Here is a 27,114-nt window from a genome sequence, read left to right as displayed (position 1 = left end):
GACCGACCGTATCTCAAAATAAAAATGTCTGGGGATCTGGGGATGTTGTTCAGTGGTTAATCATGCCTGGATTCAGTCCCTGGTTTAAAAAATAAAAGCTATCTTGCAGATAGCCAAACAATCTATATTCTTATTAAACTTTTTTCTGATTAAGTAATTTATCTTAACCCCTGGGTTATTGTTTTTTTAACATTTTTTTAGTTGTAGATGGACACGATATCTTTGTTTTATTTATTTTTTATGTAGCACTGAGAATCAAACCCAGTGCCTCACACACGTGAGGCAAGTGCTCAATCACTGAGCTACAACCCCAGCCCAACCCTGGGTTATTGTTTTTCTGCCTCAATTTTACTTGGGTAGAAAACTTGACCTCATATAACAAATTCAGCTTTTGAAAAACATGAAGTAAATTGTTGAACCTTTTAGAAACAAACTCTAGATTCTTTCCCATCATTCTTCTATCTGTTTAGTAAATAAAAGTATATTAAGCATCTGGGTTGTATCAAGAATGATGCTAGGTGCTAAGGGGAGAAATGAGAGCATTCATTTTATCCAAGGGGCTCCAGTAAGGAGCCCTTGGTTTTATCATACTCAGTCTATTAGTCCACATTTTCCTTTTGAATATTTTAGGTATGGGCTCTGTCTCACTTAAATTAGGAGTCAAAAGTGACACACAGGGAACTTTGTACCCCATAACCACATTTGGTGGGAAAGGCAGGGCTTTTTCTTTATATTCTTTACTTCTTGATACTAATAATAAGCATGTGACTGATGCCTATGTCTGAAGAAACGTTTTGAGAGCAGGTATGAAGAAGTAAAAGTTGTGATCACTTTCCTTTTCCTTCTAGGAAGCAACACAGGTTCTCCTTTCTTTAGCAGATTTAAGAAATATACCAAATGGTAACCTGAAATGTCTTCAACTCTGTCCATTCCACCCAGAGCCTGAGGGAAATCCACTGCTTGAGGAAGCAGCCCGCACTTTCCTTTGTGTACCCAAAGAATCAGATGAGGAAGATAAGAGTTAAATTATATGTTTAACTTAGTGAAAGATAGCTGAGAAGTATGTAGACACACCACGTGTCAGGGCTCACAAGATGCTGTTCTCTTTCCCCCTTCTTCATCCCGCTGCTTCACCTCCTCCTCCTGAAAGCCAACTGACAAACTACCAGGGTGGAGCCCAGTCTGAGGGCTAGAGGGAGGGGAGGAGGAAAAGCCTTGGTAAGAGGACTCCACCCTCCTAGCTCCCAGTAGAACAACAACAACACTTTAAAAAAGAAGGCTTGAAGAGCTGGGACTGAAGGGAAGGTGGGGCAGAATAGGGTGAAGTGAGCAAGGGAGGGGGAAAGGAAGGAGAGTTAGGGGCCCAGCTGGGGAGAGCTGGCCTGGGGAGGGGGAGAGAAGTCAAGCAGTACATAAAGAGAAAAATCTGCATTCTTAAGTCACTGTTCACGGAACAACAAAAATGTTGCTAAAACTAGTGCATGGCTCTGACCTAGTGGGAACAAAATTGCCCTCCTCACCCACTTTTCTTCTTGCTCTGCAGTTTCCCAGAGGTCCTACTCCTCCTGAAAAATCAGCTAGAAGGAGACCTTTTGCTCCACTGCTAATGTTGAACCAGTGTTAAGTTCCTCACATGTCCCAGAGGACAGCACTAAGGTTACTGCCAGCAAAGGATAAGGATATTTCGGAGGAGGAAATCTATTTAGCTAAGAGGAGAAAACCTTGAAGGAGATTGTGGGAATTGGCTTAATTTATAAACTATGCAACTTTGAGCAAGTGCCTTCATATCTCTAAACATGCTTTCTCACCTATTTCTTTTACAGAGATACTGCTAGCACTTACTTAACAGAATTATCAAAAAGATTAAATAAGATGCAGAGGTGGCTTTCACAGTGACACTGATGAATTTAAGCCTTCAGGCCCTTTTCCAAAACTCTGGAAGGAATCAACCTATGTCTTCCTTAGAAAGGGTCCCCATAGTCGTACAAACTTTAGGCCCTACCAAACCTAGATCAGCCCCTGCGGAGTTTGTAGCCTACAAAGCACAGCACCTGCCACAAATGAAGCTCTCAGTAAAGGTTAACCATTATTTTCTAGCAATGGCAGTTATAAAATCTATGAACTTTGAGTCTCTTGCTAAATATATTGAGAACATATCCCATGATCCACATAACCCCTTTCCCTGTGCATATAAGTAAACTAATTTATAAAAATTAATAACTAAACTTCTTGCTCAAGACATTTGGAGGCATGATTAAATTTACCTAAGGAATGGCCAATGGGCCAGGGTTTGAAATTCTACTGGCATATCACCATCCTAGACAAGCTCTAGCAGGCCTTTTAACTCCTATAAGTTAGTTGTGCCTCAGACTGCTAACTTTATGAGCTAAGAGCTTGACTAGGGCTGTGTGTGTATGTGTGTGTGTGTGTGTGTGTGTGTGTGTGTTGGGGTAGGGTTAGGGAGTTGGGTGTCCATGCATTTTCCACACCATTTTATACCCTAGAAGCCACCACACCCATAAATTGGGGCAGGGAAGAGGCTTCATAATCAGCAACCAAGTCAAACCAGAAAAACTGGGAGCCTCAGCCTCACCTGCAGGAAATGGATAACATCCTTGGCCTTGTCCCCAAAATGTATATTCCTGAGTCAGGGAAGGTTCCTATTGGGTGTACAAAAAAAGACTTGCATTCTTGCTTTTGTATTAAACAAATAAATATGAGATTGTCTAAGGAAATGTATAAATAGAACAGGAACTCCTTTATCACTGAGCTAATCCAGAGATGTGTCAGGGCCCTGCAGGCCACCAGAGGCAGGCTCATAGTTATCATCCTCATGTTACTTACCACTAGCAGTTTTCACTTCCCCAAAGAGGGGTGGTGTCCATCTCCCACTGTCCCCCAAACCAACAGGAGATTGGCCTTTACTTTTCTGCCCATGGAAGTCTTATCACTTCCCTCAGAAAGTGAAAGGGAGAAGAGAAAGGAAGGGTCTTTGTTGCTTTCTTAAAACCATTCTGCAAACACACCTATTGAAATATTGTAGCTTTGTTCTTTATTTCCTGTTCTGTGTTTGACCAAATAGCCCTGCATTATAGTAGTCCTTTCTCCTCTCAGGTCAATACTGCAAATATAGTTGGCGCAGTCTACCATGGAGCCACAGTGACAGGATACTTCCTTCTCATGTCTGGCCAGTAGTGAATTTAAAAGAGTATAGCAGGAAGATTATCAGTAGTAATTCACTTTCTACGGTGAAATAAATGGTTTGATCAGGATTGAGAGTCGATTTTGTCATGAAGATATAGCCAATAACAACTGTTTACATGGTGGAGACATGCTGAAATGATCCGGATTATGTGAGAAACAAATTGAGTGAATATACACAAATATGCTGAAAATAAAACTTTGGAGTCACACATCCTAGCAAGAGTTATTTACTCAATCACAGAATGTTGGTGTAGAAGGGCCTGAAGAAGTTATTTCATTCAGTGTTTTTCAACATGTGGCCTGCAATAGTGGTATGAAAGATTATTTTAGGTTGTACATAGATAAATATTTTCTAATAGTATGTATTTATTTTTATGGTTACTTTCTATTTATGGAGAGTAAAGCTGGCTTTCCATTTATGGTAGTGCTATTTTTGATGAAATTTATTTTAGTAAAATAAGTCAGTTCATTTAAAGAAGCATATTAAGTAAATGAAAGTACAGGTGGTACTCAGATATGGTCTAAATCATGAAAGTGAAACATTAATAATTGAAATTTAGCAAAAACAGTGTGAATCCAATTCTTCTCCCAATTGAAAAATTCCTTAATTAGACACCTTTATTTAGAGGAAGGGTAACCTGAAATCAATAAATACAACATAAACTTGTTGCTTCCTCCTATGCCTATAGCAGAATTAACAGAACATGTCATTTTTCCACTGAGCCTAGGTAAAGCCTTCCATTCTTTCTTGAACCTCCAGTGTGTGCTAAGGAACCCTCTTCTGGCTCTTACAGCACTGTAAGGTACTTCTCTTAGGGCTCACAACATTATAATATACCATTTATGTAGCAATCTTACCAATTTGACTGTCAGATACTTGAGGTTAGGAGTTGAATCATCACTAGGTCAATCGTCTTTATGCTTTCAGCTCTTAATACAGAATCTGTCATATGATACAAGTTCGTAGAATGAAATAATTTAGACTTAGAGATGCATGGTTGTTAATTCTGGTATCACCATTTATTAACTATTGACTTTGGACAAATTACATAATCTACCCAGGTCTTGGTTTTCTCATTTGTAAAACAGACATTATGATAGTATGCACCACATAGGACAGTTAGAGGATTATGTAATTTAATATGTGTACATGTACCATGATTAGAACAGTATTTGGCACAGAGTAAGCAGTATGTACATTTTTGTTATTACGAGGTTGAGCATTCCTCATGTGAAAATCCAAAATGCAAAACGCTCCAAATTCTGAAACATTTTCAGGGCTGACATGACACTACAAATGAAAAATTCCATACCTGACCTCATGTGATGTTTTGCAGTCAAAATGCAAGCACGCTAAGTATATTGTACGTAATTACCTCCAAGCTATTTGTATAAGGTGGATATGTAACATAAATGAATTTTCTGTTTACACTTGGGTCCCATCTGCAAGATATCTCATTATGTATATATGTAAACATTCCAAATTATGAAAAAATCTGAAATCCAAAACACCTTGGGTCCCAAGCATTTTGAGTAAAGGATACATGTATTATATTACAATGAATTATGTCTTGTTGAAATTTTTACTAATTCCTCTGGGAATTCAACTCTGGAGAAATGTAGAGCAAGTCTACTCTTTCCATATCATGATCTCTGAAATGGCTCACCTTCCTTCTTTTGCCATAAACATCCCAGATTTCTTAATCTATTTCTTATATAACACAGTTTCCATATACCTTACCACCTGTTGTTACCTTGGTTGGTTAGAGAAATCTCCTGGGCTAGGGATGCCATCTCAGTCTAAGGTGATTTACTATGTTGTTTACCAGGTAAACAAGCGCAATAGTGAGAATAAGTGTTTCTGTTTACACAAAACAGAAATGAAGACAAAAAAGAACACCCCATATTTAAATATAATGAAAATAAATATAATGAAAAGTTGGAAAGAATCTACATGTTCAGCAATAATATATTGGGTAGCTAAATTATAGTACATCTATAATATACAGTGCTGTGGTCTGAATATATGTTCCCCCTTCCCTAAATTCATATGTTGAAATATTAATTTCCAAGGTGATGATAATAAGAGGGAGATGATTAGGCCATGAAGGTTCCACACTCATGAATAGGATTAGTGCCCTTATAAATGGCTTACAGGAAAGAGTTTGTCCCTTTTGCCCCTTCCATCCCTTATGCCATATGAAGTCAGTGTTAATCCCCCCTGTAGGACACAGCAATAGCACACCATCTTGGAAACCTAAAACAGCCCTTATAAGAACACAAATATTCCAGCAGAAGCATTTTAATTTGTTACCATCCTATTTACTTATTCTTCATATTATTTTCTGAGGTATAGGAGGCTTACTAAGGAAGTGGTTGCCTGTACCTATCATTGATTTGTATCATTTTTGTAATTAGTATTTTTTTGGGGTACTGGTGATAACACCCAGGGGTGCTAGCTACTGAGCCACATCCTCAGCCCTGTTTGTTTGTTTTGGGGGGTACTGGGGATAGAACTCAGAGGCATTTGACCAGTAAGCCATATCCCCAGCACTATTTTATTTAGAGACAGGGTCTCATTGAGTTGCTTAGTGCCTTGCTGTTGCTGAGGCTGGCTTTAAACTCTCCATTCTCCTGCCTCAGTCTCCTAAACTGCAGGGATTACAGGCATGCACCATCACACCCAACCCTTTTTATATTTTTTTATTTTGAAATAGGGTCTTGCTAATTTTCTTAGGGCCTTGCTAAATTTCTGAGGCTGGCCTTGAATTTTCAATCCTCCTGCCTCAGCCTCCCGGGATGCTGGGATTACAGGTACGTGCCACCTTGCCTGGCTTCATTTACATAATTAGAATAAAAAATGAGATGAATTATTTGTAAAGCATCATCATATCACAATCTTCACTTCTATTAGTCATATCAGCTCCAGAAAAGGATACTGAAGGAGCATGAACATATAACACTACTAATGGGAGGATCATATAATTTCTTACCTAGATTATCAAAACAATCTCCTAATTGATCTCACTGACCATATTTGTCCTCTTGAACTACAACTAGGATAGACCATTCTAAAATCAGAAAGTTCTGAAAGGTGACTCATTGCTCTTAAGACAAAAAATAAAATCTCCAGTATGATTTTCAAGAAAGGCCTCTGCAAATAACACATGCTTTTCTTCCTAGTTTCATCTCCTCAATGAACATTTGCCAGCTACTCAGGACAATGCAAGCCAAAGTACACAAATCTTGGATGAATGTTGCTTTTCACTTACACATTTGGCAGAATAATTTTCCTTTAGTAGCAATAAACACAGTTTGTAATTAGATATGCTACACATTTGTATAATTATTTCTTTTAAGCCCATCTCTCCAACTGGACCTATTTTTTGTGTAGGCAGAAACCAGGTCAACTTTATTCATAGATATAATCTAGCACTTGGAAGAGTACTTTCTCAAAAATATTGATTAATTTAATTGCTAGGTTGACTGAATAATAATCCTCATTGTTTTTTTTTAAATGAAACATTCATCTTTGACTTCTCTGATCTACAAGCTCCTGAAAGTTTTTAGATGACAATGGGTTATAATGATGGGAGTAGGGTAGGTTGTAGTAGTTCTTTTCTCTCATAAATGAGAATTGGAGTAAGAATGTGAGGTTGAAATTAATTTACATTTCTATGACAACAATGAACATGATTGGAGTACTTGCTATACACTAGTTCTGTTTTAAGCACTTTACATATAGTAAGCATTATTATAAGCTTTATTATTATAAGCATTATTATCCCCATTTTACAGATGAGAAAATAGAAACAGAGAGAAGCTAAGTAATTTCATCAAGATCACACAATATACTACCCTTTTCATTTGTCCTGATTGAATTTGGACTCATATATAGGACATATCACAGGAATCTCAAAAAGAGAGACTTGAGGTCTGAATAAGGGACTATTTTACTTTTGTGTGAGTTTTTGTAAATGACAATCCTTTTTTGCCGGCTCATACCTGTCCTTAGACATACTGTTTTGAAGTGAGACCAGGGGAGGTTCATCTAGTGTTGGCATGAGTAGCAACAAAGCAAGAGGTATGTTTCCATGGTGACAGAAAAGGCCATTAAAAATCTATTAGTGCACATTATACAAAATAGTAGGTTGCATTGTGGCACGTAACATAATTTGATGCACATAATTTGATAAATTTTGTTCCCCAGTACCACCTCTTGCCCTCCCCTTTTCCCTCCCTCTGATCCTCTTTACTCCACAGTCTACCTTCTATTTTCATGATCCTTTTTCCCCTCTAGCTTCCAGATACGAGAGAAAACATATGACATTCGTTTTTCTGAGTCTGCCTTATTTTGCTTATATGATTCTATCCAGTTCCATCCATTTTCCTGCAAATGACATAATTTCATTCTTCTTTATGACTAAGCAAAAATTGTGAATATATACCACAATTTAATCCATTCGTTTGTTGACATATACCTAGGCTGGTTCCATAACTTGGCTATTATGAGTTGTGCTGCTATAAACATGGGAATGCATGTATTACTATAGTATTCAAGTATGGTGTTTTTTAATCTTTTGGATAAATACTTAGGAATGGTATAGCTGGGTTATATGGTAGTTCAAATTTTAGTTTTTTTTTGAGGAACCTGCACACTGATTTCATAGTAGCTATACTAATTTACATTCACACTAACAGCATATAAGTGTTCCATTTTCCCCACATTCTTGACAGCATTGATTGTTATTTGTGTTCTTGATGACTGCCATTCTGACTGGTTTGAAATGAAATCTCAGTGGAGTTTTGATTTGATTTGCTAAGGATGTTAAACAGTTTTCATATAATTGTTAGTCATTTGTACTTCTTTTGATAAGTGCCCATTTCATACATTTGCCCATTTATCAAATATGTTATTTGTATTTTGGCTATTTAGGTTTTTAGGTCTTTATATATTCTGGATATTAATTTTCTGTCAGAAGAGTAGCCAGCAAAGATTTTCTTCCATTTGGTAGGTTCTTTCTTCATGCTGTTGTTTCCTTTGCTATGCAGAAGCATTTTAATTTGATGCAATTCTATTCATTTACTTTTGATATTATTTCCTGAGCTACAGGAGTCCTATTGAGGAAGTTGTTGCTTGCACCTCTATGTTGGAGTGTTTCTTCTATGTTTTCTTTTACGTGTGTTTACTATGCAAAGTTTCTGATCTAATTCCTAGTTCATTGACATGGTTTGGGCTGAATTTTATGTGGGGTGGAGATAGGAATCTGTATGTGTGTGTGTGTGTGTATATATATATATATATATATATATATATATATATATATATATATATATATATCCTGTTTTTCCAGTACCATTTGTTAAAGAGGATATCTTTTCTCCGATGTATGTTTTTGGCATGTTTAGCAAAAATAAGATGAAAGTATCTGTGTGTTTGTCTCTGTTTATGCTATTGTATTCCATTGGTCTACATGTATGTTTTTATGTCAGTATAATGCAATTTTTTTGTTAGTATAACATTGTAGTATAATTTGAAATATGGTATTGTAATGACTTCAGCATTGCCCCTTTTGCTCAGAATTGCTTTTGCTATTCTAGGTCTTTGGATCTTCCCTGTGAATTTTAGTACTATTTTTTCTAGGTCTATGAATTGGAATTGGAATTGCATTGAAACTTTAGATCATATTTGATAATATAGCCATTTTAACCATAATAATTCTGCCTATTCATTAACATGGGATGTCTTTCCAGTTTATAGCATCTTCTTTCATTTCTTTTTCAGTGTTCTGTAATTTTCCTTGTAGGGGTCTTCTTCTTCCTTGATGAAATTTATTCTAGTGTTTTTAAGGTACTGTGAATGGAATTTTTTCCTTGTTTTCTTTCTTAGTGGGTTAATTATTTGTGTATAAAAACCTATTGATACTTGTATGTTGATTGTGTATTATGCTACTTTGCTAAATTTATTTATCAGATCCAGATGTCTTCTGTTAGAGTATTTAAGATATTCTGTGTTATAGATTATATCATCAGTAAATGGGACAATTTGACTTCTTCTTTTGTTATACAACCCTGCAATTTCCTACTCCTGCCTAATTGCTCTGACCAAAATTTCAAGTACTACATTAAATAGGAGCAGTGAGAGTCCTCATCCTTGTTTGGTTCCTGATTTCAGAGGAAATGGTTTCATTTTTCCCTATTCTATATGATGTTGGCTTTGCGTTTGTCATATATAGTCTTTGTTATGTTGAGATAAGTTTCTTCTACCCCTAGTTTCTTCAGGGTTTTTATCATGAAAGGTTGTTTACTTTTGACAAAAGATTTTACATCTATTGTAATGATCATGCCATTTTTGTCCTTGATTCTATGTATGTGGTCTATTAAATTTATTGATTTTTGAATGTTGAACCATCCTTGAATTGCTGGAATATAACCAACTAGATCATGATGTATGATCTTTTTGATGTGTTGCTGAATTTGATTTGCAAGAATTTTGCTTAGAATTTTTGCATCAGTGTTCAACAAGATTGTTGGTATATTGTTTCTTGATGTGTATTTATTTATTTATTTATGGTAGCAGAGTGATACTGGCTTTGTAGAATGAATTTGGAAGCATTATCTACCTTTTCATTTCATGGAATAATTCGAGGAGCATTGGTATTACTTATTCTTTAAAGATATGGTAAAATTCAGCTGTGAATCCATCTGTTCCTGGGCTTTTCGTTTTTGAGGAGGCTTTTTCTTACTGTTTCTATCTCATTGCTTAGCTTTTCTATATCCATTTTTAAAATTTTGGTATATTTTAAGTGTCCACAAATTTATCTATTTCTTTTAGGTTTTCCAATTTATGGGAATATAAATTTTCAAAATGATCCTTAATGATCCTCTGGATTTCAGTGCTTTCTATTGTTCAATGCCATTTTTATTAATTTGGGTCTTCTCTCTATCTTTTAGTTAGTTTGGCTAAGAGTTTCTGAATCTTATCTTTTCAAAGAACCAACTCTATTCCACTGATCCTGTGTACTTTTAAAATTATTTTTCATTGATTTCAGCTGTGATATTTATTATGAATTTCATTATATTGAATTGGGGATTGGTTTTTCTAAGACCCTAAGATGAATCACTAGGCTATTTAGTTGAGACCTTTCTTATGCTTGCTAGGTAGGCACTTATAGCTACAAATTTTTCTCTTAGAACTGCCTTCAGTCCCGTGCAGGCCCCGAGGAGCAGGCCAGCTGGCCTGGCTGCCCTGAGGAGGTGGGGTGGGGAGGCTAGGCACCAGCCAGCAAGCAGGTGACATATTGAACTTCTGTGCTGCCCTCAACTGCACGCAAAAGAGTATGCAGTCCCACCTGGCCTTCTTCAGGTTCTGGCAGGATCCTGCCAGATGCCAGAAGTGGGTGGAGAATTGTAGGAGAGCTGACTTGGAAGATTAAACACCTCATCAACTAAATAAACATTATTGATTTGTGCCAAATACTTCGAGACCACTATGATCTGAAGACCTATACATTTTGCAGAGGCATCACAAAACTAAAGAATGATTGGATTATTTTATTTCTCAAAATTAACTGAAGCACATACTTGTGAAGTAATTGATAGAGTCCTTATAGGATAGTTTTTCAAGATAATGCAATACCAATAGTATTTGATCTTACCAGTCATTTGAACAATTCTCATAGAATACATAGAAAACACACACACACACACACACACATTTATGAACTTCCAAACAGGAACAAAAACATAAAGAAACAAACAATAGCAATGCTCAGAACCCTGGTACAGAAGAAGGGGTGGGGGATGAGCAGAATGAAGATATTTTACCTTTATCCCTTGAAGGAAAACAAAGAATACTTAAAGTCTTTATTTGAAATTTTGATTCTTATGGGAAAACAAAACATACCTCTGGATGGGCATGAGGCTGATGAAGTCCCAGAAGGTATCTTCACTCCTGATAACTTTCAGGCCCTGTTGGGATACTGGATAAATTCTGGTGAAGAGGTCCTAAGAAAACGCTTTGAGACCACAGCAGTTAACACATTGTTCTGTTCAAAAACACAGAAGAAACAGATTCTAGAGATCTGTGAGAGCTTATTCGTGAAGAAATCCTCAGGAAATTGAAAGACTAATGCTTCTTTTCCATTATCACTGACGATGTGGTGGACATAGCAGGGGAAAAACACCTTCCCAAGTTGGTGAGGTTTCTACATGAATCTCATAACCTAATAGAGGAATTCATGGGTTTCCTGCCTTCTGAAGCTGATGCAGAAATTTTGGCTGTGAAATTCTACACTACAATAACTGAGAAGTGGAGACTAAATATGGATTATTGTCGTGGCCAGGCTTACATTGTGTCTAGTGGTTCTCTTCTGAAATGAAAGTTGTTGCTTCTAGACTTTTAGAGAAATATCCCCAAGCTATTTACACACTCTGTTCTTCCTGCACCTTAAACATGTTGGCAAAATTACTGCCTGTGATGGGGGTGTCTGTTGCATTAGGAACAATTGAGGGAGTTTGTTCTTTTTTCCATCATCATCACAACTTCTATTAGAACTTGACAATGTAATTTCTGTTCTTTCTCAGAACAGTGAAGAAAGGGGTAAAGAACTGAAGGAAAATTGCCATTTTCAGTGGACTGGCAGGCATGATGATTTTTAAATTTTGGTGGATTTCCTGCAAGCATTTGTTTTATGTTTAGATGTTATAAATATTGACACAAATATTAGATGGAAAAACTGTGCATTTGTACTTTGTAGTGCAGTAACAGATTTTGATTACATTGATACTATTGTTATTCTTAAAAATATCTTATATTTTACAAGAACATTTGGGAAAAATCACCAGGGCAAACTTCTGATGTCTTCTTTGCCACCAGTAGCTTGACCACAGTGCTGCATTCACTCAATGAAGTAATGGAAAATATTGAAGTCTATCATGAGTTTTGGTTTGAGGAAGCAAGAAATTTGGCAACCAAACTTGATATTCAGATGATACTCCCTGGGAAATTTCACAGGGCTCAGCAGGGTAACCTGGAATCTCAATTAACCTCTGAAATTTACTATAAAGAAACCCTAAGTGTTCCAACAATGGAGCACATCATTCTGGAAGTTAAAGATACATTTTCAGAAGAGTACCTCAAAGCTCTGTTTATCTCTGGTACCCTCAGTCATGGGACAGCTCAAATTCAATACATCAGAGGAGCAACATGCTGATGTATACAGAAGTGACTTGCCTTATCCCAATGTACTTTCAGTAGAGCTTCACTGTTAGAGAATCAACTGGAAACAAATAAGGAAAGATACAGAGGGGTTCCATCCACCATTTATGAAGCCCTCCATCTGCCTGATATCAAGTTTTTTTTTCTAATGTATATTCCCTGCTGAAGATCCTGTATATTCATAAAGGTTGAGAATGAATGCTCTGAAAATGGACGAAAGCATCTCAAACCATAATTCAGGAACACTTTGACAGACCAAAGGTCAAGTAACTTGGCTTTGCTTAAATAAATTTTGATATAAAACATGATCTGGATTTAATGGTAGACACACATATCAAACTATATACAGCTATGTCAGATCTTCCTACCAATAATTCAGAAACTGTTGAAAATACCTAAAAGACTTTTAAAATGGGCTTTCTCCTATATTTGATATTTGGAAGAAAAGCTATAAGGTATTATGTAAGTCACCTAATCACTAAATATCTTTGCCTACAGGCCTCTGAAGAATACATTAGCCGTTGATAATCTGCCTATATACGTGGCAAATGTTTGAGCTCTCATGCTTTGAAAGCTTGTCTTTTCAGAAAATAGCACTGGAAGTACCACATTTCACCTCTGCATGACCTCTGCTAGCAGCACTCTGGGATTGTTTTAGTTAAGTCATTTAGCTATAAAATGTATTATTACTGTGGATCCAGTTGTCAGGTATTGTTATCAATTTTGAGGAAGTACATTTTGAGGAGGTATATAAAAAAGAAGGCATCTTTTGAAATGTTGCAATGAAGCCTACTGTTGATCTTTGACTTTTAGGAGTTTTAAGTGATTTAAAAATCTGTAATGGACAGTTAAGGGAATTAATCACAGAGTTGTGATCTCACCAAACAGATTTCAGTATAGATTTTGTCTTTATCAAATCAATTTAAAGAACAAGTTACAGTTAAAGTTTGAGTGGAAGAGTCTGCCATTGTTGTTCCACATCTGGTTTTTGCTGGTACATTCCTTTGTTGAGCCTACTTCATAAGCCTATGCCTTCATTTTAGCAGGTAAATGTTGAACATTCTGCTTCATGGTCAAGACAGAATCAGAGGCCACCGATTTGGACTTGTCTGTTTTATTCTTACCATGATTATATCTACTGTCTTGTCTTAATTTATAAGCAAGACCTGGAGAACCTACAAAATAAATATTTTGCAGTTTATCTAGAAATAATACTGCTTTTATTTTTGGTGAAGAAAATAAATTTTTGTATAATTTATTCTAATTTAAAAAAAATGTGAATTTTTTAAAAAGAACTGCCTTCTGTATATTTCATAGGTTCTTTTATAAACATTTTTTTAGTTGTAGATGGACACAATATCTTTATTTTATTTATTTATTTTTTATGTGGTGCTGAGGATCAAACCCAGTGCCTTTCATATGCTAGGCAAGTGCTGCACCACTGAGCCACAGCCACAGCTTTTCCATAAGTTCTTTTTAAAAATATTTTGTTTTAGTTGTAGCTGGACACAATATCTTTATTTCATTTTTTTAAATGTGGTGCTGAGGATCGAGCCCGGTATCCTGCATGTACTAGGCAAGTGCCCTATTGTTGAGCCACAAATACAGCCTCCCTCCATAGGTTCTTGTATGATGTATTTCTATTCTTATTTCATACTAAGAAATTTTAAAATATCTCACCAATTATTTGATGACCCAATCATCTTTCAAAATAGTATTATTTAATATCAATGTGTTTGTATAATTTCTGTAGTTTTCTTGCTATTGATTTATAATTTTATTCCAATATGGCCTGATTAAGGTTCAAGGAATTATTTAAACTTTTTGTATTTGCTAAGACTTGCCTTGTAACCTAAAATACTTCACAGAAAAGTCCATGAGGAGCTGAAAAGAAAATGTATTCAGTTGTTGATTAAAATGTTCTCTAGATGTCTGCTGAAGTTCATTTTACCTGTAGTATATTTTAACTCTGTACTTTGATTTTGTTTGGTTGACCAATTAGTTGGTTCGAGAGGTATATTGAAATCACCCACTATTAATGTTGAAATGAGCAGCACCAAGATTTGGGGCATAAATATTTACAATTGTGGTATCTTCTTGTAGTATTGTTCCGTTTTCCATTATGTAGTGACTTTCTTTGTATCTTCTTACTAATTTTGGCTTGAAGTTTGAATTGTTGAATATGAAAGTAGCTACTCTTGTTTGCTTTAAGATTCCATTTACAAGGAATACCATTTATTATATTCCATTCTAGTACCATTTCACTTTGAGGGTGTCTTTTCCAATGAGATATGTTTCTTTGTAATATATACTTGGGTCTATTTTTAAATCCATTCTACCAGTCAATTCCTTTTAATTGGAGAGTCGAGAACATTTATAGTCAGTGGTATTATACAGAAGTATGTATTATTTCCTGGAATTTTGTTTTACTTCTAATGTTTGATTTGGTCCTAATCTCATATATCGGTTGAATCTTCTAATGAGATTTATTCCTTCCAGAGATCATTTGGTTGTTTTTATATTTCTCTTCTGTGAGAGGAGATCCTTTAACTGCTTTCTGCAATTGTTTAGTGGTCATGTAGTCCTTTAATTTATGATTATTGTGGAAAGTTCTTATTTCTTCTCTAATTCTGAAGGATATCTTTTGTGGATATAGCAATCTAGCTTTGCAGTTATTTATTTATTTAGGTACTGGGAACTGAACCCAGGGGTGCTTCATCACTGAGCTATATTACCAGTACTTTTATTTTTCACTTTGAGATATGGTCTTGCTACATTTCTTAGGGCCTTGCTAAATTGCTAATGCTGGTCTTGAACTTATGATTTTCCTGCCTCAGCCTCCTGAGTCACTGGGATTACAGGTGTATGCCACCACATCCACCTACAGTTATTTTCTTTCAGGATTTGAAATACATTTTTCCAACCCCTCCTCTCTTTTAGAATTTTTACCGAGAAATTTTAAAAAGGCCACTTTCTATAGAATTATTTTAACATTTAGAGCTTGCTTTAGAACAGTCCTGACAATTCCCACCAGTATCTCTTATTCCCATTTTAGTATGACAGAAAGACCAGGGGTTTTGTGCATAAAATAATCAACATGTTTTATTATGTGAAAGTAAGAAAGTATAATTTAACTTACATTTGTTTGCCAAAAATACATACAATTATTGTATTAAATATGGAAGCCAAAAATGTCAGGTTCTTTATTTGGATCATTATTTTAAATGTTACAAAGCACAGAATAGATGAATAAAAGTATTCTGTAATACACATTTGTCAGAGAAACATGAACAATTTAGATAAGATAAAAAACTTATGTGAATAATTTGTCTTCTTTGAAAAAGAAGTGCCTCACACAGAATTCAGATTCTGTGACAGCACTTAAAACTGTAGTATGTCATGGATCTCACACTTTAGCATGTATCAGAGTCACCTGGAAGTCTTGTTAAAAACACAGATTGTAGGTATCTACTCCCAGAGTTTCTGATATAGTAGGCTATAGGTTGGGCCAAGAATTTTCATTTCTAACAAGTTCTCTTATAATGGTGATACTACTATTCCAAGGACCACAGCTGGAGAATTAATGGTCCAGTTCTTGCTCTTTAGAGAATGACAATATACATCCTGCTAGTCTGTTAATATTCTACAGATATTAGAAACCAATAGTTGACAGATCCCCAGAATTACTTTTTGTTGATCTTCAGAGAAAAGAATACATTTTACCATTAATTAAAAAAAATCAATTTCATTGTAACAGCTAATAATTATGATTACTGTATTGGAGATTATATATATATATATATATATATATATATATATATATATATATATATCTCCTCAGTACCCTGAGATTCCTATTTTATCTTGAATTCCTGGTGGTAAAGGAGTGAAGACAAAGTTGGCTCTGAATGACACAATTGGAGAACAATAATAATGATGATAATGGGCTAACATTAATGGAACATGATGCTAAGCATGATATTTGCCTTATTTAATCAATGAATCCACCCTAAGAGTTATTATCCCTGTTTTAGGGTCAAGTACATACCAATTTGTATATGTGCTTCATTTCTACTGCCCCCCAGTACTGAGTCATTCTCAACATTTGACCAGTTTTAAATTAGGTGGAAGAGGAGGACAAGTAGGGAGAGGAGTGGAGTGGATGCTGGGCAGAGACTGAAGATCAATGGGCTTCTCTAGCACTGGTCCCCATCTGAATATCCCTGGACTCCAGCCTTATTTTAGTTAAGGATCTTTTTTGGGAGGAGATTATTCTTAGTATGAGGTGAAAAATGAGACTGACATTTTAGCAACAGTTCATTCTCAGTTGCCTTGGGTTTAGAGCCTCTCAATTATTAAAATCATTATTAAAATTATAATTATGAAAATCTGTATGTCTATGTAGAATACCTAGAGAACTGATCCCTCTTGCTTGAGAAACTGTGATAATTAGCTATTGACTATCTATGTTAATAACAATATTACATTCTCAGAAAGGATTATAAGTGTTTTTTTTCATGGTCTATCACAGGGGAACCTGAAAATCACTTGGTCAAAGTCTCATATCCCCCAAGGATATCCAGTTTAAACTTCTGCCCTTATTGCCAAGTCACAACATTGAAAGAATATTTCATCATACAAATTCAAATATAGAAACATAATTGGACCACACCTCCATAGTACACTATGAAATTTTACATTTATAACTAAGAATATTATTATTATCTTGTTAATCATATTGTGTGTGGTTACTAAAAATGTATTCTTGTTTAATGTGATATTTAAAACATGGCATAATTTTTGGGATACTTTTTGATATTTCATTTTAAAAAAGTATTCTGAAAATTTTAACCATAGTGGGGGCCTGAGACTTCATACACTTATCCCCTTCTCTAAATTGACTTTGATTTATTAATCTCACAGCTCTATTATCACAGGGTGAAAGCCCATCCTAATCTCCACAAATTCTTTTGTTAAAATTTTTAGTTGTAGATGGACACAATACCTTTTATTTATTTATTTATTTGGTGTTGAGGATCAAACCCAGTGTCTCACACAGGCTAGGAAAGAGCTCTACCACTGAGCTACAACCACAGCCCACCCCACCCCTCAAACTCTTTACAGTTCTACAACCTGGATGGACAACTTCAGAGAAGATGTTTTATCCCATTTAGATCCATATCTAGGGTAAAATTAAATAATTAGATATTTTATTGACCTTCCAACCTTCCTCACTTTTTTTTTGCAGTACTGAAGACAGGATGATTAGACCCAGGGACATTCTACCACTGAGCTATATTCCCAGCCTTTTTGCTTAGTCTTTATTTTGAGATAGGATGTTGCTAAATTGCCCAGGGTGGCCTTAAATTTGCAATACTCCTTCCTCAGACTCCCAGTGTGCTCCACCATGCTTGGCTCCAACCTTACTTACTATTTATGACTTTTCTTGTTGGGGGGTAATCAGGGATTGAACTCAGGGGCACTCAACCACTGAGCCACACCCCCAGCTCTATTTTGTATTCTATTTAGAGACAGGGTTTCACTGAGTTGCTTAGTGCCTCACTTTTGCTGAGACTGGCTTTGAACTTGTGATCCTCCTGCCTCAGCCCCCTGAGCCTCTGTGTGTGTGCCACTTGCCCAGCTAGATTAACTTTTACATTTTAAGTTTGAATTCATTATATCAATAAAACAGTATGGGTTCTTTTGATATTCATAGTATATTCCTTAGATAAAATAATGACCTGCTTATAATAAAAGGGAAGGATTATTGATTTTAAGAGGATAAAATGTTAATATGTTTGTTTCTAGCTTTGCATATAGGAAACAGACAATTTATTTAGGTACTCTGAGCATAGAACATTTTTGATCTAGAAGAAGACTGTTTTATCCATACCCTAAAGTATACCTGCTACTCAGCAGGACTATGCTTTCCATCACTCTAACCCAAACTCTTAACTCAGCATCCAGAATTCCATTCTATGTATATTACCTTACTAATCCCTGCTTTTAGCAGAGGAGCTTGAACACTTTATCCAGTACTTCAGACACTTACAGGGTTCTAATTAATCAAAGCTCTTTCATCTCTGCTCTGAGAAACAGGTTAGCTTTGGATCTCCTCTACACATATATAAGCATTAGTAGGTTTTCCTTCCTGCTCTTTGCATATGGAGCAAGTCAAATGATTCCACCTCTCTCTAGAACCACTGCTGCCATGGCTGCTCAGTAGTCCTATCTCTGACCAGATTACTTGCTGAGATTTTGCTATTTCTACCAGTAGTCAACCCACTCCTACCTGGTCTGCAACAAGTAACCATAGATAACATTAGGGGCCTAGAAGCTTGGATTTCCTGCCTACCACTCACACTTCTTCAGTGTATTTCCCCTTTCTTATTGCCTTCTATCTATATTCCCAATATTAATTTACTTCTTCATTTCAATATTCTGCCTATTGGAATATCTGCTAACTTTCTATGTTGCTTTCTTATCTCAAAGGCATATTTCTCTCTGTTCAGAAACTTCAGTAAAATCCCCAGAAGCAGTGTTTAGTAGAATAATGGAGCAGGACTTAGTACCCGCCATTCCAGGAATTCCACCCTGACTCTTGGTCAAGCAATATCTGCAGCTTTTTATTTTAAATTTTTAAATTATTTCCTTGTAGTTAGGGGCCTTACTATAAATGCCCAGGCTTCCCTCAAACTTGTGATCCTCCTGCCTCAGCCTCCGAAGTAGCCATGCACCATTATGCCTAGCTCTATCATTAGCCTTTTAAAGATACAATTGAAAATGGCACAGAAGAATCTTGGATGCCACAATTATAATTACATGAAACCGGAAGTAATTAGTGTTTAATTTAGTTTCAATAGGTTCTATTAGAGATACCAATATAAATAAGGGATTCTTCCTTATACCACTGGAGTTAAAGGGGAGATGTTCTGGTTTCTAACGTATACTACATTTGAAAGCACTACCAAGATGTGGCTCACTACCCTTGAGTGTGTCTCCAAGTTAAGAATTCGAAAGGTACACATTTTTCCTATCAGGTATGCTATCCAAATAAGTAGCACATATTCACATTACCATTCTGAAAACAGCCATATACAAATTAGCATTTCTAGACACCATAGGCCAGCATAACAAGATTATGAGCATCAAGAAAGTCTTCCTGTCTTGAAACATATCTAATTACTTAAAAGATACACGTTTGGCACATACCATACGATATGAGACAGAGAGAAGTCCTGAGTAAGATCTTCCAGCAAGCTTTCCTCATAGACACACTAACTTGAACAGCTATATACAGACAAAGCTACCAGTACAAGAACTAAGGAAATTTGCTCCTTAAAATCAAAATATGTTCTTTGTGAGCTTAGGTTAGCCATAAAGCAAAAACCTATAATGTACAAACCAAAAATAAAAAGGAAACAAGGGTTGGGATTGTGGCTCAGTGGTAGAGCGCTCGTCTAGCATGTGCAAGGCCCTGGTTTCGAACCTCAGCACCACATAAAAATAAATAAATAAAATAAAGGTATTGTGTCCAACTACTTCTAAAAAACTAAATGTTTAAAAAAACTAATAAGGAAACAAAACACACTACTAGCATAATTCATTTAATCATCAGAGAAGATTATAAGAAATGGAGAAAGGAAGGAACTATAAGAAAACTGGAAATCAAGTTACATAATGAAAAAAGTAAGACCTTACCTTTTGATAGTTATCTTGAATGTAAATGTATAAAATTTTCCAATTAAAAGACAGAGTGATGGAGTGGATAAGAAAAACAAGCCCCAACCCTATGTCCCTTACAAGAAACTCACTTAATCTCCAAGGACACACATAGACTTAAAGTGAATGGGTAGAATAAGATATTCCATGCAAATGATAGCCAACAGAAAGAAGAAGCAGCAATACTGTTATTAGATTAAGTGGACTGTAAATTAAAAACAGTAAAAAGAGACAAAGAATGTCAATATATAATGATAAATTGGTTCATTCAGCAAGAGCAAATTCAACAATTCTAAATGTATATGTACCCAATACTGAAGGGAGAGACAGGCTACAATACAATAATATCTGGGGACTTTAATGCCCCCTTTCTGCAATGGGCAGATCACCCAGACATAAAATGAACAAAGAAAGAACAGAGCTAAATTGTACCCGAGATTAAATGTACATAACAGACATCTACAGAATATTATATTTAATAGATGCTGAAGGCACATTTTTCTCATTGACACAGGGAACATTTTACAGAATAGATCATGGGATAGGCCACAAAACAAGTTTCAGTGAATTTAAAAAAACTGAAATCATATCAAGTATCTTTTCTGACCATGATGAAATAAAGCTAGATATCAACAACAGGAAAAGGTTTGGAAACTAAGAATAATGGAAATTTTAAAAACTTACTTTTGAACATTCAGTAGATCAAGGAAGAAATCAAGAAGAAAATTTAAAATTTTTTTGGAACAAATGAAAATGGAGTCACAAAAACCAAAGCCTATAGAATACAATGAAAACATTACTAAGATCAAAGTTTATAGTAATTAATACCCAAGTAAAAAAGTAGAAAGATCTCAGATAAACATGCATCTCAAGGAACCAGAAAAATGAAAACAAAAAACAAACTAAAGCCAAAATTAGTAGAATGAAAGAAATAATGGAACTAAAAGTAAAAACAATAAAAAGAGCAATGAAAAAAACTGATTCATAAATAACAAAAAATAACCTGATTTTATTAATGGACTATATATCTAAATAGACATTTCTGAAAAGAAGACATACAAATATCGAATAGGAATATGAAAAATGCTGAAAATCACCACTCAACAGGGAAATGCAAATCAAAAGCACAATGAAATATCACCTCACCCCAGAAGAATTAGTATTATCAAAAAGACTAAAGATAACAAGTTTTGGTGAAGCTATGGGGTAAAGGGAACCCTTGCAACTGTTGATGGATGCAAATTAGAAGTGACATTGCTGAAAACCATATGGAGATTCCTCAAAAAATTAAAAATAGAACTAGCATATAATCCACAATTTCTCCACCAGGTATATAAACAAAAGAAATGAAACCTATATGTCTTCATTCCAACATTCACTGTAACACTATCCATAATCACCAATAAATGGAAACAGCATAAGTATCCATCAGCTGATGAATGGATAAAGCAAATGTGGTATACATACATAATAGAATACTATTTAGCCATAAAAGAACAAAATCCTGAGCTGAGTGTGTGGTGGACTCCTGTAATCCCAGTGACTTGGGAGGTTGAGGCCAGCCTCAGAAACTCAGTGAAACCCTCAGCAATTTAGTGAAGCCTTAAGCAAGTTAGCAACATCCCATTTCAAAATAAAAAAATAAAAAGGTCTGAGGATATGATGCAATGGTTAAATACTGCTGGATTCAATCCCCAGTACTAAACACACACACACACACACACACACACACACACAGAGAGAGAGAGAGAGAGAGAGAGAGAGAGAGAGAGAGAGAGAGAGAATGAGAATGAAATCCTGCCATTTACAACAACATGGATGGAAATGGAGATAATTAGTGATAAGACAAATAACTCAGGTATAGAAAAACAAGTAATGAATGATCTCACTCGTGTAGAATCTAAAAAAATTGATTTCATAAAAACTGAGAGTAGCATAGTGGTCATCAGAGGCTGGGTACATTGGTGCAGGTTAGTGGGGAAAGTTGATTGATGGTTACTAAGTTATAGTTAGATGGGACTAAAAAGCTCTGGGGTAACATTGCATTGTACACTTAAAGAAGCTAGAAGAAAGGATTTTGAAAGTTTTCATCTTAAAAAATTAATAAATCTTTGAGGATATAAATATGTTTAACATGCTTTAAACAATATACAATGTATACATGTACTGAACATTATATTGTACAGTAATAATAGTACAAATTTATGTTTTATGTATCAGTTGAGAATAAAAAGAAAAAGAAAAAAAAAAGACATGAGACAGAGGATGAGGAAAAGTTAGCTGGGCCCAGTAAAGAGGTAACAGGTACAGGGAATGCCATAGCAAAGGCTTTGTGCAAGAGGGGCCAGGTTTTCATAAACCTGAAAAGACAGAGAGGTTGGAGGAAAGTAAGCAAAAAGATATGTAGTGTAAATTGGGGTGAGAAAAAGAGGCATCTTTAGATATCCTAGAGTTTTTGTTTAACTTTTTTTTGAGTTTTGTTTTTATTCAAAGAGAAACCAAATATTTTAAACAAGGGAGTAACATCATACGCATTTTTTTTTAGAGAGAGAGAGAGAATTTTTTAATATTTATTTTTTTAGTTTTCGGTGGACACAACATCTTTATTTTATTTTTTATGTGGTGCTGAGGATCGAACCAAGCGCCCCACGCATGCCAGGCGAGCCACATCCCCAGCCCCATCATATGCATTTTGACAATGTATCTTGGCTTGTATCATGAGAACTGATTGGAGGGTGATGTGGTAATTTTGCAGAAGCTAATTAGGAGGTTGGTACAGGAGTTCAGAAATAAAGGATTATAGGTTATTCTAGAGAGGGGGCAATGAAGATTCAGAAATATAGACTGACTTTAGAGCAATTGAGGAAGCTCTACCAACAGAATTTGGTAATTGATTTAATACTGATGGTGATGAAGAAGGAAGTATCTAGGATGACTTAGAATTATAACTTGAGCAAATGGATAAATATCATTCAATGAGAAAATGGAAAAGAAACAGGTTTGGGGAGAGAAAATCATGACTGGTTTTAGATGTATAGATGTTAAGATGTTTTTTAGGCAATGCCAAATAAGTAGTTGATTATGTACATTTCTGAGGAGCTGCATGTGAGCTGTGGAGAACTTAAATATTTGTTGAGCACCTTACTTCTACAAACCTCAGGTCTTATTTTACTCTCTAGATGGGCATTTTCTCAAGACTACTTGGAGCTCTCTTCTAAAAGTATTTTAGAGTCAATAATAAGAGACTTGCTGAGTTTGGAGCCAAACATTTTTTTTTCTTTTGTCAAAACAAATTCTCTCTTGAATTTTCTAATTTACTGAATTAATTAGGAATCTTATCAATAGTGAGGACTGGCTCACTTTATATACAAATAACCAACATTATCATGGTAGCTTCATTTTTTCAGTTACATTTCTTTCATAAAACAACAACAATAATAAATAATTACTGAGCACTTAAGAGGTGGTGTGTATTATTTGATGGATTCTGGAGATACCAAAATGAATTAGGACCTGGTCAGTCTTTGAAGAAGACTCAAAGTTTACCAATCAATTTGGTCATCTACTTCTGTCCTATATCAATAGTTAGATTTCTAAATTGGAAGGCCACTGACACATGTTGAGTACCTATTGTTTGTCCAATATGAAATAGGCATGTGTTTGAGTGGAAGGCAGTATAGGGTAGTAGTTAAGAGTGTACACTTCAGATTTAGACTCCTGGGTTTTGATCCTGTCTCTGTCATACTGGGTAAATTATTTAAACTTACTGTGCCTCAGTTTCTTCCACTATAGAATGAGGCTAATAGTAGTACCTATGTGTATTGATTTTCTAAGGCTACCATAACAAAATACAATAGCTAATTGGTTTAAACAACAGGAATGTATTGTCTCACAGTCTGGAAGCTAGAAGTCCAAAAATCAAGATGTTCACTCAGTTGATTCATTCCAAGGTCTGTAAGGCAAAGTTCTACTCCAGTCCTCTCTCCATGGCATGTTGATGGCTGTCTTCTCCTTATGTCTCTTCATATTATCTTTCCTCTATGTATGCTTCTGTGTTCAAATTTCCATTTTTTATAAGGATAATAGCAATACTGAATTGACTGAGGTCATTGGGCTCACCCTAATGACCCCATTTTAACTAATCACATTTGTGATGACCCTATTTCTAAATAAGGTCACATTTGAGCTACTGAGCATTAGGACTTCAACATATAAATTCGAGGATGCAGTGGCATAATTCAGCTCATAACAATAGATCATAGGATTTATTTTAAAGATAAAAAGAGATAACCCATAAAGTGCTTAAAATGGTTCCTGGAACACAGTACACACTCCATGCTACTATGAAGGTATATATTATCTAATTTAATGTTTATACATATGACCTATATGAAGTAGGTAATTTTTTTCAGTACTGGGATTGTATTTCGGGCCTCATGCATGCTAGGCAAGTATTATATCATTGAGTTATATCTCCAGACCATTTTTAAAATAAATTATTTAACATTTTTATTAGTGCATTATAATTATACATAATAGTGGGATTAGTTGTGCTATTAGTTTTATGTGCACATAACATAATTTGATCAATCTCATTCCCCAGCACCTTCCTTTTCCCTCCCATAGTCCTTTCTCCTTATCTGTTTTTAAAATTGATTCTTTTTAGTTACACATGACAATAGGATTCATTTTGATGTAATTATAAAAGCATGGAATATAGATTATTCTAATTCAGTCCCCAGTACTTTCTCTTCCTTCCTCCCTCCTCCCTGTTTCCTTATAGCAGCCCATCCTGTAAAAACTTTTTGAGACAGCGTCTCATTAAGTTGCCTATGCTGACCTCAAACTTGTGATCCTCCTGCCTCAGTGTCCAGAGTAGCTGGTATTACTAGTATGTATCACTGCACCCAAATTGAAGTAGGTCATTTTTAAAGATGATGACACTGAAACTCAAGGTCATACAACTAGTAGTAGTAGAGCCAAGATTTCATTATATGTAGACCGATCCCAAATGACTTGGTAATTGTCTGAAACTGACTGCCACAGAAATATTTTCAGAAATAGCTAATTATTTCATGCATCAGTGCCATAATCTTACTTTCTGGGCAACTCTGATATGTGAAACCAATTACATATATAACTTTTATCAACCAATTATAATAGCACCTTCAGGCTACTCAGGCTAACAGCAGTGTTGCAAGAATAAGACTTGCCCAAGCAATGTGGCAGAAAACTTGGGGTCTCAAAAGTATTAATACTTCTTTTCTCATAAAAACCCCAGTAGCCCACCTGGAAAATTCTTGGAAAGAATCACTCATTTTCATGCTCTCTCTCTAGAGATGGATATTCTTATCCTCTATAGTATGCTCTGATATTTGCAACTAGAATCTTAAGGGGATTGGCAATGAGGGAGGAGTCATTGACATATTCCTGAATCCCAAGAATGTTCTTAATTCTTGATATTTGGTAGGGCATTAACCAGGTTTTAATGATAAGCATTTTCTTGGCTCCATGTTGTTCTACTTGATAAATTATATGCATCTATATTATTTAAGCCCAGAACAATTAAAATTTGCTAGGGGATGACTTATGTGAGCCATATTTAGCCTACTGGGTTTCTAAGGAACTTCTATTTATATAATTTTTATGGGTGCATATTAACTATACAGAATGGTGTATATATTGAAAAACACTTTATTGAAGCAATATTGGCATGTAAAAATCTGTACAATTTAATGAATAAAATTCAAAGAATTTGAAACCATTACTATCAAGAAGGCCATTGATACACCCATCATTTCCCAATGTTTCCTCCCAACCTCCTCATTATTATGATTTTTATTATGGTAAGAACACAACATAAGACATACCCTCTAAGCAAATTTAGAGTATACAATACAGTATTGTTAGCTATAGGCACTATGCTGTACATTAGATCTCCAGAACTTACTCATCCTGTATAACTAAAACATTTTACAATTTATTTTAACTGATAAACATAAAAACTACCTATTAATGGGCTATTATGTAATGCATTGATACATATATAAATTGTTTTTTTTATATTTTTTTATTGGTTGCTCAAAACATTACAAAGCTCATGATATATCATCTTTCATACATTTGACTCAATTGGGTTATGAACTCCCATTTTTACCCCAAATACAAATTGCAGAATCACATTGGTTACACACTCACATTTTTACATAATGGCATATTAGTGACTGTTGTATTCTGCTACCTTTCCTTTCCCCTACTATCCCCCTCCCCTCCCCTCCCATCATCCCTCTCTACCTCATCTGCTGTTGTTCAATTCTCTCCCTTGTTTGCCCCCCTTTCCCCTCACATCCTCTTCTATGTAATTTTGTGTAACATTGAGGGTCTCCTACCATTTCCATATGCTTTCCCTTCTCTCTCCCTTTCTCTCCCCCCACTCATCTTTGTTTAATGTTAATCTTTTCCTCATGCTCTTCCTCCCTGTTCTGTTCTTAGTTGCTCTCTTTATATCAAAGAAGACATATGGCATTTGTTTTTAAGGATTGGCTAGCTTCGATTAGCATAATCTGCTCTAATGCCATCCATTTCCCTGCAAATTCTATGATTTTGTCATTTTTTATTGCTGCGTAGTACTCCATTGTGTATAGATGCCACATTTTTTTATCCATTCATCTGTTGAAGGGCATCTAGGTTGGTTCCACATTCTAGCTATTGTGAATTGTGCCGCTATGATCATTGATGTGGCAGTATCCCTATAGTACGCTCTTTTAAGATCCTCAGGGAATAGTCCGAGGAGGGCGATAGCTGGGTCAAATGGTGGATCCATTCCCAGCTTTCCCAGGTATCTCCATACTGCTTTCCAAATTGGCCTTACCAATTTGCAGTCCCACCAGCAGTGTACAAGTGTACCCTTTTCCCCACATCCTCGCCAACACTTATTGTTGTTTGACTTCATAATGGCTGCCAATCTT

At 35.5% G+C, this 27,114-nt stretch overlaps 1 protein-coding gene across 5 annotated transcripts in view; it reads right to left on the bottom strand.

Moving 5' to 3' along the window:
• The window catches only part of Klf8 (KLF transcription factor 8), a 275,905-nt gene that overhangs the window by 48,054 nt on the left and 200,737 nt on the right, over positions 1-27,114 (bottom strand). For 3 of the 5 annotated variants that reach the window (XM_058572505.1, XM_058572506.1, XM_058572504.1), the window contains one exon: positions 11,111-11,252. The exons of the other annotated variants lie outside the window; for them this stretch is intronic. The gene's annotated coding sequence lies outside the window, so the exon portion shown is untranslated. The remainder of the gene's footprint in view (positions 1-11,110; positions 11,253-27,114) is intronic. 5 annotated transcript variants of the gene reach the window in all.

This window comes from Marmota monax, unplaced genomic scaffold (genome assembly GCF_021218885.2).
Source record: "Marmota monax isolate L192 unplaced genomic scaffold, Marmota_monax_Labrador192_F-V1.1 WCK01_AAM20220418_F8-fsc00451, whole genome shotgun sequence".
NCBI classification, from domain to species: Eukaryota; Metazoa; Chordata; class Mammalia; order Rodentia; family Sciuridae; genus Marmota; species Marmota monax.
Note: the sequence above shows the minus strand (reverse complement) of the source record. Positions and strands in the feature narration are given on the sequence as shown.